Source organism: Marmota marmota, unplaced genomic scaffold, assembly GCF_001458135.2.
Source record: "Marmota marmota marmota unplaced genomic scaffold, marMar, whole genome shotgun sequence".
Taxonomy (NCBI): domain Eukaryota; kingdom Metazoa; phylum Chordata; class Mammalia; order Rodentia; family Sciuridae; genus Marmota; species Marmota marmota.
This window is the reverse complement of record NW_026000076.1, coordinates 2,161,496-2,177,645: the sequence shown is the minus strand read 5'-3', so window position 1 is coordinate 2,177,645 and position 16,150 is coordinate 2,161,496. Positions and strand designations below refer to the sequence as shown.

Here is a 16,150-nt window from a genome sequence, read left to right as displayed (position 1 = left end):
AAAACAGGGAAGGTGACGTCAGTTTACCATCATGGTGGCTGCTGGCCTCCTCTGTGGTCTGACCGGTGTGGAGAACCGAGATGGACCGCTTCCTTTCCCCCGTCTCGAACCCAGAATTCAGCCCTGAGTACGGTTCTTGCGCGGCTGGCAGAAACTGCAGCGCTGTAACCCTGCGTCTCTATCCCAGCGCGCGCTGAAGACTCTAGCCGCAGGGCGATTTGCTGAATAAGCCGTGTTACCCTCCGTGCGACAAACCTCTCGCGTTTGAGTCCCCGTAGCCGATCCTCATGCGATGGAAATCCTTCCTCCAGGTTCCGGAGCACCCCACTATTGCTGGAAATTCCTAACAAGATATCCTTTAGCCGTCCTGACTTGTCATACTCCCACACAGTGAAGCAGCACACGGGGGTAATGCACTCCCCTCGCCGCCATCTTCCGGGATCTTCCTTTTCTTCTTTTTAAATTCTTCTGAGGCATTAGAGTTTCTTAGCTGAAGAGTAGGGCTATGTGGTCAGAAGTCCGTCCTTCCTTCCTTCCTTCCTTCCTTCCTTCCTTCCTTCCTTCCTTCCTTCCAGTTACTGATAACAGTAGAATTTGTTTTGACATAATAATAAAATCATGGAATATATCCTGTTCTGTTATCATTTTGAAATTCTGCTACTTGCAGTCTGAAAAAGACCCTTAGGAAAGTACTTACCTCCATGTGGCTATCAGATTCTTTATTATGAAAAGAAGAAGATATTCATACCTTACTTACAAGGTTATGTTGAGATCAACTCAGAGAAATAGTAATTTAAATACTGTATTGGCTCTACAAAATTAAGAAATTGTTATGTTTTGAATTTATAAAACCTCTTTGTCAATTCTTGTTTTCTCTACTTCCTCTAAGAATTAAGGCTTAGCTGGGCATGGTGGTATACTCCAGTAATCCCAGCAATTCCAGAGGCTGAGACAGAAGGATCACAAGTTCAAAAATAGTCTCGGCAAATTATTAAGATCCTAAGCAACTTAGCCAGGACCTGTCTCAAAATAAAAAGTAAACAGGAAGGACTGGGGATATAGCTCAGTGGTAAAGTGACTTTGGGTCCAACCCCTGGTGCAAAAAAAAAAAAAAAAGAACTAAGGCTGCTTTGGGAGAAGGTTCAATTGCCAAAGTTTATCTGTTTTTCCTTTTTTCTTCCTTTCTGTCTCTCTCCTTTTAATTCTCCTTTCTTTCTAACACAGTTATGAAATGCACTTTAGCAGAATAGTTGAAAAGACTAGGAACAATAGGGTTTTATTTTTGCTGATGGATTTCACTTATCAATTCTTCCCTATCTATTAAAATGAGTAAATACCTGGATTAGAACAGAGTCTTAGCAAAATGTTCCTCATTTGCTGTACATTTTCATAACTTTGGTTCTTAAAAGGAAGATATACCATGCAGACCAGAATTTTCTGTAAACTTAGAGTTCATAATACACATGTTTAATTGTCTAACAAAGTATTCTCCATTTTGTGATATTTTAAGAAATTGGTTATCCTGGTGATCAGTAGTTCAGTGTCTCCCATGACTGTTCCACCTTTTAGATGGATGACAATTATGTGACTCATGTTTGTGAGTCACAGATACAGCCTTAAATTCAACCTAAACTGAATCAATTACCTTGCCATAAATAATGGTCAAAAAGAAAAAGTTGTTACAATACAGTTTGTAAGCCTTTAAAACAGTAATGAGTTAAGAAATTATTTAAAAAAAAAAAACTATCTTACAGAATATGGAGAATATTTTCAAGTAAATGCCTGAGAAGACCTAAGGGGAAAAATGTGAAATTAGTTCTCTGTGAGAAATAAACCTCTGAAGAGTATTCCTTGTGGGTAAATTGTAAAAGAATAAAATACCTATTGGCAAAAAAGAAAGCTGAGGGGGAAGAAATGTTGCTGTTATCAAGAAATAACAACAATCAAGAAAAGTAAAATGAAGCAAGACATTTGCAACAAAGTGAATGCAGTGTGGATCAGTGCAGGGCCTCACGATTACTAGCAGCCTTAGCTGCCCCCTGCATGTCAACCCATCCTAAGTAGAAGGTGCCTTTCTCCCTATGATTATCTTAAAAATTAACAGATTAAACGGACCCTTTGAGATAAGAAAAAATACATTTTGAGGATTCAATGAGAACAGTGGAAGGGAAGAAACTGTTGAGGTTTTACTGCATCCTCTCTGTCTCATGGTGTCCCCAACCCTTTAGGAGAATACATTAGAGCTGAGTTCCTCCAAAAACACAGAACACTGCCTGGTATAAAATATTACCAAAAGATATTAAGTAAGTGAGACTACTGAACATCCCTCTAAGCTCTTTAGAGTATGAACTTGATTTTCATTTGACATGGTCTGGGTATGTGATTTGTTTCCATTGCTTCTCAGAGGCTAGTCTGACCAATAAAGAGTCTAAATTCAATGCATGGTCACCATTCCAGGCATCTCTTTCATGTGGTTAGACATGTTTTATGCTGATGCTATTCTTTCAAATCACTACTCTGATCCAAAAGGCACACCAATGAATTACAAAACGAAGGAGAATTGGAGGAAGTATATATTGTAGCCAGTTAATGCTTATGTAATGACTATTTAAAAAGGTTTCATGGATTTTCCTTTTACTGAATGCCATGAACCACCAACATTTTAATATCCTACAAAGCCAAGGTTTAAAAATCCAACCAACTCTCCTTTTATTTCTTATTACTACATGAGGTTATTTTTAACTTCATGTTAAGTCCTATGATTCAGTATAAAGTCAGTATAATCAAAATGCTAAACAATATTGTGGAGTAATGGACAGGTGACTTGGGAAACTGGTCAGGAGAGAAGAGTTGGATAAAAGGTATTAGCTGTTTAACCCAACCTGAAATTAATCCCTAGTACACATCTCATAAAACATGTTATTACAATTTTAAGTTGATCCTATTTTTGAACAGATTTATTGAAGTACTATTCTATATGTTATACATTATGTACAACATAACATGGGGTGAATTGTTAAATAAAATGTACAACCAATTGCACATATTTAGGTGTGCAAATTTATTTTTTTAGTATATGTACATATTTTGAGACCATTACAATTAAGATAATGGATATGACCTTTTTGCCAATAACTTTCCATGTGACTCCCTCCCTGCATCTGTCCGTGACGCATCTATTGATACTATTTTTGTCCCTATAGAGTTTTCTAATGGCATAGTAAATTATGTACTTATTTTTGTGGAGGTGACTGGCTTTCCACACTCAGAAAAGTTATTTTGAGATTAATCAATTTTAGTGTATGTAAATTAATATTTAGCTGTAAGTATATCCTGCAATTTATTTATCTAATCAGCTCTCAATGGAAACTTGGGATGGTCTCAGTGTTTTTCTTTCTTTCTTATTTTCTTTTTTATGACAAATAAAGTTCTATGAATAGGCCCATAACAAGTCTTTGTGTGAGTGTTACGGTTTAGATGCAGTGTCCCCCAAAAACTCACATGTAAGACAATACAAGGTTTAGAGGAGAAATGATTGGGTGATAGCCTTAACCTACTTGGTAGATTAACTCCCTGATGGGATTAAATGAGTGGTAACCAGAGACAGGTGTGGTGTGGCTGGAGAAAGTGATTCAGTGGGGGTGTGGCTATGGGGTATATATTTTGTATCTGGAGAGTGGAGTCTTTCTGCCTTCTGATCATGATGTGAGCAGCTTCCCTCAGCCACATTCTCCCACCATGATGTTCAGCCTTACTTTGAGCCCCAAGCAATGGAGGTCGCCTTCTGTGGACAAAAACCTCTGAAACTATGAGCCTCCAAATAATCTTTTCCTCCCTTACAATTGTCTTGGTCAGGTCTTTTAGTCACAGCAGTGAAAAAGCTGACTAAAATAATGGGCATATGTTTTGTAGCTGCTTTGGTAAATATCTAAAAAATAGAAAATCTGAAAGATCATATGGTAGGTATGCTTAACTTTTTTAGAAACTGCCAAACTATTTTTAAGAGTGGTTTTAGCATTGATGGTGTAGTTCCATATCTTCAGCAATATTTCTCAAGGGTATGTAGGTGTATCACTATTGTTTAGCATTTCTCTAATGAATAACATGGTTGAGCACATTTTCAAGTGCTTGCCACCCATAATCTCTGGAGAAATTATGTGTTCAAATTTTAGCAGGAAGGGTTTCTTCTCACTTGGTTTTGATAGTTTCTTAAAAGCTTTGAATTCAAGTCCTTGATTAGATATGATCTGCAAATATTTTCTCTCAGTCCTTGGTTTATATTTTTGATTTTCTTAAAAATAGGTGTGAGGAGCAAAAGGTTTAATTTCATTCATTTGAAATCACATTTATTATTTTGTTTTTTTAGTTTCAAGGGTGATGATTTTGATATGTATATAAGAGAATCCCTAACATAAAATCACACTTGTATTTTCTTCAAGAAGTTTTAGAGTCTTAGTTTTTTTTTTTTACTTAGTTCTGTGTATTTTTAAGTAATTCACATATAAAATGTAAGATATAAATCAGGGATTACTTTTTGTTGCATATAAGTATTCAATTTTTCCAGCATTATTTGTTGAAAACATTGTATTTCATTTTTAATGAATTGCCTTTATGCACATTTGCAAAAATTAATTGTTCACACAAATAATTTGTAGCTTATTTGTAGAATTCTGTATTCTGTTCCATTATTCTCTTTGTCTGTATGCCAATACACAGTATCCTGATTATTGTAATAAATGAATTAACTCTTGAATAATTAAAAGGACTTTTTAAATTAAAATGTTTTAGATTTTAAACTTAGTTGCTTATTAATTGTTTTGTAAGCCCTTTGCACATCCATTTGCACACTCTTGAATTTGTGAATCAGCTTGTCACATTCCACAAGAGAATTTGCTGGTATTTTAATTGGCCTTACACTTTATCCACATTATAGCAACATGGATTCTTAACAGTAGTGACTCCTCTGTTCTAAGAATGCAGTATATCCTTCCATTTATGTAGGTCATCTTTATTTTTTCCCAGCAATGTACTAGTTTTCAGTGTTCCTGCCTTTCACATCTTTTATTAGATTTTCCTCTACTTTTTAAAAATTTTATCACTATTGTAAATACATTTATTTTTCAATTTCCAATTGTTTATTGCTAGCATATAAAAATATAATTGTTTCTTTTTCTTTTGACAGGTGTACTAGGGATTGGACTCAGGGGCACTCAACCACTGAGCCACATTCCCAACCCTATTTTGTATTTTATTTAGAGATAGGGTGTCTCACTAAGTTGGTTAGCACCTTGCTTTTGCTGAGGCTGGCTTTAAACTCGTGATCCTTGTGCCTCAGCCTCCCGAGCCACTGGGATTATAGGCATGCACCACAATGCCCAGCAATACACACAATTAGTTTTTATAAGTGGGTCTTATATTACTGCAATCTTTCTCAACTCACTTGTTACTTAAGTAGTTTGGGCAGGGCAGAGCCAAGTCTAGGATGAAACAAATTAGGCATTTATATCAGGTATAAAAATTAAGGCTGTGGAAAAAAATCTCAATGCTGAAGGTAAATAGTATTTTAATGAAATATTCTTAAAAATAAAATATGAAAACAACTTTCTATGGGCTAGCTGTTTGCTTCTGTAAATCAAGTGTTTTCCTTTGTTGCTTTTGGGGTGGGGAAGTGCATTTGAGTTATGTACACTACCAATCATGTCATATATGAATCAGACAGACTTACTTCTTCCTATGCAATCTGATACCTTAATTTATTTTTCTTATCATATTGGACATGACAGAACCTCTATCAAATGTGAAACAGAAGTTGGTAGAAAAAATATATTCTTATCTTGTTGCATTCAGGAGGAAAACATTCAATATTTTACCATTAAGTACGAGATTAATTGTAGGGTTTTTGTAGATTCCCTTAATTAGGCTGAGAAATTTACCTTCACTTCTTAGTTCGCTGAGATTTTTCCTTCTTTAATTATAAAACAGATTTTTAAAAATTTTATTTCTTCAAATATCATTTTCTCCTGGGATTATCAAGATGATTATATAGTATATTGATATTTAGTTTGTAATATGTAAACTGCATTTTCAAGTGTTAAACTTATGAGAATTTTTAGGATGAACCACATTTTGTCATCTTGCAATGTCATCTTTAAATATTGTTGGAGTAGATGTGTTTAAATTTGTTAAAATTATTCCGTCTATGTTTGAGAGGAACATTAGTATATAGTTGTATTTTTCTGTACTTTGTCAAGTTGTGGTATCAGGATATTTGCTCCATAGAATTAGCTGGAAGTATTCACTTTATTTTACTTTTCTGTAAGAGTTTGTATAGAATTGGAATTATTCTTTCTTTTTTTATTTTTTTAATATATACATGACAGTAGAATATATTTTGAGATATTATACATACATGGAGTATAACTTATTGTAATTAGAATACCATTCGTATGTTTGTCCATGGTATGGAATTTTCTTGGTTGTGTATTCAAATAAGAATGTAGGCAAGTAATGTCCAATTCATTCTACTGTCTTGAATTGGAATTATACTTTCTTAAATGGTTTGCAGAATCCACTGGACTTTAAGTTTTCTTCATGGGATTGCTTTGAAGTAGAAATTTAACTTCTTTAATGTTTTCTAGTGCTCCTGGAATAAGATTTGATAATTTGTGTCCTAGAAATTTGTCCAGTTCACCTAAGTGTATGAATTTATTTGCACCAAATTAATCATAATATTTTGTCCTTTTGATATCTGTAGAATCTATACAATGTTAACTTTTCATTCTCTATATTGATAATTGCTGTCACTTCTGTGGTTTTTTGTTGTTGTTGTTGTTGTTTGTTTGTTTGTTTGTTGCTGATCAGTATGGCTAACGTTTTAGACTTCTAAAGGAACTAGGTTTACCTTCATTGACTTTCTCCTTTATTTGTCAGTTTTCTATTGTATGATTTCTTCCACTAATTTTAATCATATTTTTATCTTGGGTTTAATTTGCTCCCCCTCCTTTTTTTTAAGCTTTTAACTGATAAAAGTTTAGGTGAATAATTTGAGCTTTTAATTTCTGATACAAGCATTTGGTGCTATCATTTTACCCTATGAGTAACTCCTACCCCTCCCCACCCAATACAAAGGCACTTTTGCCACTTAGCTACATCCTTTGACCTTTTGTTTTTGGTACCAGGGATTAGAGCAACACCCTCAGAACTTTTTTACATTTTATTTAGAGACTGGATCTCATTGAGTTGCTTAGTGCCTCCATAAATTATTGAGACTGGCTTTGAACTCATGAACTTCCTGCTTTGGACTTCTGAGCCATTGGGATTACAGGTGTGTGCCACCTTGCCCAGTTTATTTTGAGACATGGTTTCACTACATCTCTAAGACTGGTAGCTGTAATGCTTTAATGCATATCACAAATTTTGTCATCATATTTTAATTTTCATTAATTTCAAAATACTTCATAATTTTTCATGATTTCTTCTTTTATAACATCTACTTAGAAGTATATTATTTATTTTATAAAAATTTTAGAATATTCCAAATATATTCCTGCTGTTGTCTACTAATTTAATTCTGTTATAGTCAGAGTACGTACTTTCAAAGAGTTGGATTATTTTTAAATTATTGAGACTTCATTCATGGGCCTGAATATGACCATCTCTTGCTAAATATTCTGAATGTTTCTGAAAAGACTGTATTGTCTTGCCATTCAATGGCATGTTCTACAAATGTCAATTAGATAAGTTAATTGATAGTGTTTTTGAAATCTCTGATAGCTTCATTCTATTGTTCTATTAATTATTGAGAAGAAAGTCTGAAAATATCCAACTGTAATTGTAGGTTTTCCCATTGCTTCTTATAGCTCTATCTGTTTTTGCTTCATGTATGCTGAAGCTCTGTTATTAAGTGCATAAACATTTAGATTTGTTATCACCTCTGGGTAAATTGACCCTTCATCCTTATAAAACAAAGATTTTTGTCCTTGGTAATATTCTTGCTTTCATGTCTGTTTTGTCTACTATTAATACAGTAAGATTTTATTTGATTAGAATTAGTATGGAATATCTTTTCAATTGCTTCAATTTTATCCTATTTGCTTCTTTTTAATTTAAAATCATTTGTTATAGATAACATAAAGTTAAGCCTTTTTTTCCAAATTGAAAATCTCTGCTTTTTAAATTATTATTGTGTTTAGACCATGTACAATGAGCTCATTGGACAGTTAGGTTTAACTCTATCACCTTGCTATAGACTTTGTCTCATTTCTTCTTTATTGTTCTTTCCTCTTTTTCTGGTTTCTTTTGGATTCTTTTTATGACTACATTTTATACCTACTGATTTTAGCTATAACTCTTGATTATGTTATTTTAGTAGTGGTTTTAGAGTTTACAGTAATTTAAGATACTCTTAGAACATATTTAAGGTGTTATAGTCTATTTCCAAATATAAAGCTTCACATACGGAGTTAGCTGCCTAGAGCAGTAGGCTTTGATTACTCCCTCAAACTTCTGTACTACTGTTACACTCTTTACCTTAACATATAACCCCACACTACAGTATAACATATTTTTGTTTAAATAACTAATTCCATCCTAAAATGAGTTAAATTATAATAACAAAAAATACAAACAAAAACATGTGTTTACCCAGGTATTTACACAACCTCTGGCTCTCCTCAGTTCTATGTGTACATCTATACATTGACCTGACATCAATTTTCTGATCTCTGAAACATTTTATTCTCACATTTTCTATAGTGTAGGTTTCTTTTACTGTGCTCAAAAAGTTACTTATGTCGCCTATATTTTTTTTTTAATTTTTTATTGTGGGTTGTTCAAAACATTACAAATTTCTTGACATATCATATTCCACACTTTGATTCAAGTGGGTTATGAACTCCCACCTTCACCCCATACACAGATTGCAGAATCACATCAGTTACACATCCATTGATTTACAAATTGCCATCCTAGTGTCTGTTGTGCTCCGCTGCCTTTCCCATCCTCCACCCTCCACTGTATAACCCTGAGGGTCTCCTTCCATTACCATGCAATTTCCCTTCTCTCTCCCTTTCCCTCCCACCTCTCATCCCTGTTAAATGTTAATCTTCTTCTCCTGCTCTTCGTCCCTACTCTGATCTTAGTTACTCTCCTTATATCAAAGAAGACATTTGGCATTTGTTTTTTAGGGATTGGCTAGCTTCACTTAGCATAATCTGCTCTAATGCCATCCATTTCCCTGTAAATTCTATGATTTTGTCATTTTTTAATGCAGAGTAATACTCCACTGTGTATAAATGCCACATTTTTTTTATCCATTCGTCTATTGAAGGGCATCTAGGTTGGTTCCACAGTCTTGCTATTATGAACTGTGCTGCTATGAACATCGATGTAGCAGTGTCCCTGTAGCATGCTCTTTTTAGGTCTTTAGGGAATAGACCAAGAAGGGGAATAGCTGGGTCAAATGGTGGCTCCATTCCCAGCTTTCCAAGAAATCTCCATACTGCTTTCCAAATTGGCTGCACCAATCTGCAGTCCCACCAGCAATGTACAAGTGTACCCTTTTCCCCACATCCTCGCCAGCACTTATTGTTGTTTGACTTCATCACCTATATTTTTGAAAGATTTATTGTTGGATTTTGAAATCTAGATTGACAGTTACCTTTTTTATTTCCTTTGAGCACTTTAAATATGTTGCTCCACTATGTTCTAGCTTGCATTGTGTCTGATGACAAATCATAGCAGTATCCCTTATATTTATTCCTCTGTGCAAAACATATCTTCCACACCCCCAGCTGCTTTTAAGATTTTCTGTATATCCTTGGCTTGATTAATTTGATTATGGTGTTATTACCTTGGTGTAGTTTACTTTATGTTTTTCATGCTGAAATTTTGTTAAGTTTCTTTTTTTATGCCCATCCCCACCCACAATGGGGGATGATGAAGGAACATTGTAGTTTTAAGTAAAACTGGGAAATTTGGGCTATTAATTCTTTGAACTTGTTTTTCTGTGCCTCCTAACCTCCTTTGGGAACTCCATTTACATATATACTAGGTCTCTCCTAGTTTCCCAGTTCACTGATCGGATTTCCCTCTCTCTTTGTCTCTCTTTCTCTCTGTTTTGTTTCTGGGAACTTTTATTGAAAGTCTGTAAGTGTACTAATCCTTTGTTCTGCAATGCCTGATGTGTTGTTAGTAACATAGTGTTTTTTTTTTAATCTACTTCATTATAGTTTTCAAGTTTGGTTTAGGTCTTTTATCCATATTCTGTGTCCTAGCTTTTTAAACACTTGTAATATACTTAGAATAATAGACTAAATGTAATTGTTAGATTTAGCATCATGTCAGGTCTATGATGGTTTAAATTTATTGATTTTCCTTTTATTATTAGTTATATTTTCCTAACTTCTTTACATAACAGGTTATTTTTGATTGGATGAAACACATTGTGAATTATATCTTGGTTATTTCTAGATATTATTGTTTTCCCCAAAATATTTTCAATCTTTGTCCTGAGTTGTAATGAAATTACTTGGAAACCTGATCTTTTAGGTCTTGCTTTTAAGGTGTGAGGGACAGAGTGAAATCAGTGCTCAACCCAGAGCTAGCAATTCTTCATTTGCACTCTAGCCAATGCTGTCATCATGGGGTTTTCCAGTCTAGTTGGTGAAAACAGCCCCTGTTCCCAGATCCATGTAAAAACTAAATACTATTCCCTCTACTCCATTTCAGTCAGCTTGTTTTCTCAGTCTTCATAGTTTACTGTATGCATGAGGGTTTTATACCCTACTGCATACTCAAGAGTGATCCTTTGTAGATCCCCAACATTCTCTCTGCAGCTCTTTGCTTTCTGGTACTCTATTTTGTGAATTCTCTCTGGACTCTCACCTCTGTCTCTTGAACTCAGGACTAGAAACTCTCTAGAGCAATACTGGAGCTCATCTCCTTTGTTTTCCATCTCTTGGTGACCACTGTCCTGTACTGCCTAATGTTCAGGATCTTAAAAACCGTTGTCTGTTTTATAAGGTTTTTGTTGTGTCAGTTGGAAGTTAAACCCAGTCTCCATTACTCCATTTAGGCTACAGCTGAAAGTTTCTTTTAAGGACCTAGGAAGATTCTGTCTCAAGAAAATATCTGGCTACATAAAGTCATAAATCAATAACAGAGCTGGGAGCTATAGTATGCATTCTGAATCATATTCACTGTCCTCATTTTGTATAATTAATCACATTTTAATGGTTTTATTTGCTTTTGTACTGATACCAAAAAATTAACTGTCAGTATTTCAGTGTTGTGTTAAGGGGAAGCTGTGAAGTCAAATGAACAAATGGTAGTAAAGCAAGGAAGTTTAATAAATATAAGACAGAAGACCTTACATATTACATGACATATAATGAACACAGATTCAGATGAATTTCTAAAAAGCATATTTAGTTAATCATCAATTTTTCAATTGGTTAAGATTTTCAGAAGTAATACTTTTTATATAAACCATTACTTCCCCAAATTTTTAAAAACCAATAGTTCAATATACTTCAAGAGCTACAAACATACTATAATGTGACTTATTAATCTCCCTTTCATAATGTATCATAAAAACATTATTATTTTAAAGTAGGAATAAAAGCTAAATGAATGAAAGCATTTTATGCAATATAATTTCTAGTAGTGAATAACTGTAACATGTCAAAATGTTATGCATAGTGTCTCATTTCAATTTTACGACAACTTGTAAAGGTAGTATTACTATCAGACAGATGAGGAGTTGAGGCTCAGAGTGGCAATAAACAGCAAGTCAAAGATTCAAATCCATTTTAATGCTAAACTCTTCATCCTTATCTCCTAGACAACATCAACTCCAGAAGAGTGAGAACAGATATTTGCTGGGATAAATAAATATAGGTTATTTTACTCGCACCCACCCTAATTTTTGAAATTTCCATTACTATAATTATTTATTTATTTATTTATTTATTGAAAACTAGATGGATCATTTAAAAGTCAATGAAGGGCTGGGAATATAGCTCACTTGGTAGAGTGCTTGCCTCACATGAACAAGGCCATGGGTACAATTCCTAGTACCACAAACAAAAAAGTAAAAGTCGATGAAATGATATTACTAGATAATCTGAATTAAGATTCATCCTGGATTTTGGTGAAGAAAGGAGAATGAGAAGTATATATACTCTTGGGAATTTATGGACAATGGTAGAAAATCTTCCCCTGAACTCTGGTATGAAGCCAGCCTTCCCTTCAGTAGCTGCTCTAATAGTTTTCTAATTTATTTTTTCAAAAAAATCAGCATAGGGATAGGTGCTTTGGCACATGCCTATAATCCTAGCAACTCTAGAGGCTAAGGCACGAGTATTGCAAGTTTGAGGCAAGCCTCAGCAATTTAGTGAGATCATAAGCAACTTAGCAAAACCCTGTCTCAAAATGAAAAGTAAAAAGGGCTGGGGATGTGGCTCAATGGTTAAAATACCCTTGGGTTCAATCCCTGGTAATGAAAAGAAGTAAAATTAAATAAATTAAGTAAAACAAAAAATAAAAAATAAGCATGGGGAAAATGTAGAAATTGATAATAATTGATAAGTTAAAAAAATTCCAGCTGGAGCAAACCTATAGTACAGGGACTCTTGTGTTTTATACATTCCATGATAAGACACAAAAGACAACAACTCCCTGTATTGCTCATTGCAGAGCTAACACCAGAAATATTATAGTTTTACCAGTTACTAAATTTTATTTTCTAAACAAGTAACAAAAATACTAGTTTCTAAGGGTGGAATTTAATTATAAATATTTCATTGGAAGGACTCCCACTTTTGCTGAGTCAGCCTTCATGGAGCTTGTAAAAGCTGTGCAGGGGTTATGTGGCATTAAATAGTCACTGAATAAGCCATGAGCATCCCTCATTGCTCCATAGATACCTAGATCTGACTCAATCTCTCAGCCTCTCTATTTTTGAACACAGGACTTAAGATAAGGCCAGGTGACAGTTTAAACCTAGGTCCAAACCACATCACTGACATTGTTTTCTATAGACAGTTAAATCACTGCAAAGTGAAAACAAGCAGGGGTATCAAATGTCCTGAGCAGGGACCAAGATAATTGTTGACTATTGACAGAAATTCTTTCTTTATCAGATAAAAAGATTTTGTGTTTTTCTAAAGCCTGTTTTTAAGGTACCCATTTGAGGGAGGGAGTAAAGAAAAGTTGGAACAATGTATATTCTTAATTTCTCAGTTTACTTAGTGCCAAGTAACACACCTTCTCAGTGCATTATGAAAAGATTCCAGTCCTAGGGCCTTCACTCACTACCTATGGAGTGCAGGAGAGTAATGTACTATGTCTAAATTTCAGCCTCTTCATATGTGAAAAAAGGGGGGAGGAAATCTGCATTTGTGCTTCACAATAATACAAATATATGAAGCACAGTGCCTGGCACAAGCAAAATGCTGTTAACAAATAGTTCTGAGATTGGAGATTTATAAATATTTAATGAACATGTCAAGGGCTTTAAAGGGCTTTAAATAACTACGTTATTTAATAAATAACTACGTTATTTAAAGAACTATGTGTTCTCATATATGTATATAGAAAAGTTACGTCAGATTCATTCCATTGTCTTTCCTTTTCCTATTCCCCCTCCCTTCCCTTCATCCCCCTTTGTCTACTCCACTGAACTTCTATTCCTTTTATATCCCCCTGCCTTATTGTGGGTTAGCTTCCATATGTCAGTGAAAACATTCCATCTTTGGTTTTAAACCCTTGAAAGAATAGAGGAAATCCTTGAAAAAAAATGACCTTTCTTTTTTACTAATATTCCACAGAAATTTCATATTACCCAATTATGAATGCAACAAACTGTAGTAGCATTATTGATAATCTATAACTCTGCACAGGTAGAAATCACAGAAAGTCATTGTACAGTTGCTATGGATATGTCAAGCACTTAAGTTCATACTACATCAAAATTGCAGTAGTTAGTAAATCCTAGAAATTGTTGTGTAGTTCTTAAAAAATAACATTCATTATACCCCATTTTTAAAATTTGTGAATTTTATTTTAATATCATAGGAATCCTTCATAACCTTGAGAATTTTGTCCTATGCTTTTAAAACCACTATTCTTAAAAGTGGAGGCTCTTGGGCTTCCCCAGAGTGCCAACAGAGTCCATGATACACACAAAAAGCAAAAGACTCTGTATTTACTTAGAGGCTATTGGTCAAGAAAGCATCTTTAAGAATGCTGATGGGGATCAACTTCTTCAGAGTCATTTTGAAGCTAAATGTATGCAATGCTGATCTCTCAGTAATTAACTGAGAAAGGGTTTCAGCAGCAAAGAGGTGATATTGTAATAGAAGTATATTTACATATCAATTGTTCTTCCTCTATTAATTCCTCTAACAAAGCCATCATTCCTGACTATGCTCACCAGCTGATTCACCCCTGAATCTCTGCCTTTTCCCTAACTCTTACTTTAGCTGCCACAAATGACAGACAATATCAGTCTTTGCTTGCTAATTCTGTGCATTCAGACCAAGCATAGAATGTATATTTTGGTACAAATTTTTCTCAAGCCTAAAATATATGATTTATAAGGCTTTTGCAATGAGAATGAAAGGATTCACTTAAAACTGATTTCTGTAAGCTCTAATTATACAGTATATTTCATAATAAGCTTTTCAAAAAAAATCTCAGCCTAGGAACAAAAACTCTGTTAGCAATAAATTGTCACTACAGTGATCAGTGTGCCAAATTTAATTCACAGATAAATAAAAGGAAACCTTGAAAGCCAAGCAGAGGTCTCATATGAGTGTAGGCATTGTTATAACTCTGTGATAGTTAAGAAACAAGCCTTTGCATGACATTTCAGAGGGTCTTGTTACCTTTATGTTTAAGACATATTTTAGCTGTCTCCTCTGGTTCATGGTCAACTGGTGTCTCCCCTGTCTGGAAACAGACACCAGCTGCTGATATTGGCTGGCCTATGTGCCCCCAGCACAATTTCTTTTTCAGAAATCTTAGCCCTTGCTTAGAAGCTGCCACAGTGGGTTGAATTATCCAATCCCTGTCATTAAAGGTGGCAGCCACGCACTTGAGAATGATGTGGGAAACTCCGGTGAGAGTGATAATTAAACTTGGAAAATGAAGGGTCACCTTCTTTCATTCAGCTCATTGGGTTTGGCATCAGAATAATTCCAAAACAGCAGGAGATATTCTCCTCTCAGCATGGCAATATCTAGGTGCACACACATTATTTCTACGGGTTCAAATGGGAATGCCATTTTAATTGTATTTAAAATGTTACCTTTGATAAGGGGAGTAAAAATCTTAGAAATTAGTTCTAAGAATACAGAAAAAGACTAATGAGTATAATCTAAATGGGGAAAGAATTAGAAACAAGAAAAGCATGAATTGTTTTCTCAGAAGAAAAAGCATTATAAAAGAAGAAAACTGGTGCAAGGGAAATTGAAAAGAACATTTAAATGTGTCTCTTCCTTTTACTTGACTGTGGAATACAAAGCAAGGGGTTTCGTCTCAGCTTTCTTGTCCACTTACTGTCATTTCTTGGTGGCCACTGTTATAACATCTTACTCCTATCCAAGGGAGGGCAGAAAACATGTGATCTTAAGACAAGCCATTGGTAGGAGTTATTTTTCCAGGAAAATGAGTTTTTTTCCCCTGACACATTGGCTTATCGTATAGCAATATTTGAGAAATTATATTTCATTCTGTTCTGGTGTTACATTAAAAAATAATACTGAATTTTTAACAGCAACACAGGCAGGTGCTCTAGAGAATACTATTATTATACAGAAGCATGAATGTTAAAACAAAATGTCAAGTTCAAATTCTATCTTTGCCATACATTAGATGTACAAATTCAACATGTTACCAGACCTATGTGCCTCAGTTTCCTCATCTATGAAGCTAGGAATATAATAGTATCTTACAAATTTGTGGAAAGATCAAGTGAGTTTAAGATCCATAAAGATGTTATAATACTATCTATCATGAAGTACATGTTCACATCATCCCCATCATCATTATATTACATATTCAGCATCTAGCATAATACTTACTACTATATATATAATCAAGATTATATATATATAATCTATACAATAAATATTACATAGATTATATA

The 16,150-nt window shown here is 34.3% G+C and overlaps 1 protein-coding gene and 1 long non-coding RNA gene across 2 annotated transcripts in view; both read right to left on the bottom strand.

Annotated features, from left to right (window-relative positions):
* Nucleotides 1–16,150, bottom strand: part of Dpyd (dihydropyrimidine dehydrogenase) — a 761,982-nt gene that overhangs the window by 315,553 nt on the left and 430,279 nt on the right. The gene's annotated exons all lie outside the window — the stretch shown is intronic.
* On the bottom strand, nt 6,823–12,389 carry LOC125620133. The gene is made up of 2 exons (XR_007351719.1): nt 9,606–12,389; nt 6,823–8,796 (listed from the first exon to the last, which is right to left on the bottom strand). It is a non-coding gene; the product is annotated as an uncharacterized LOC125620133 (long non-coding RNA).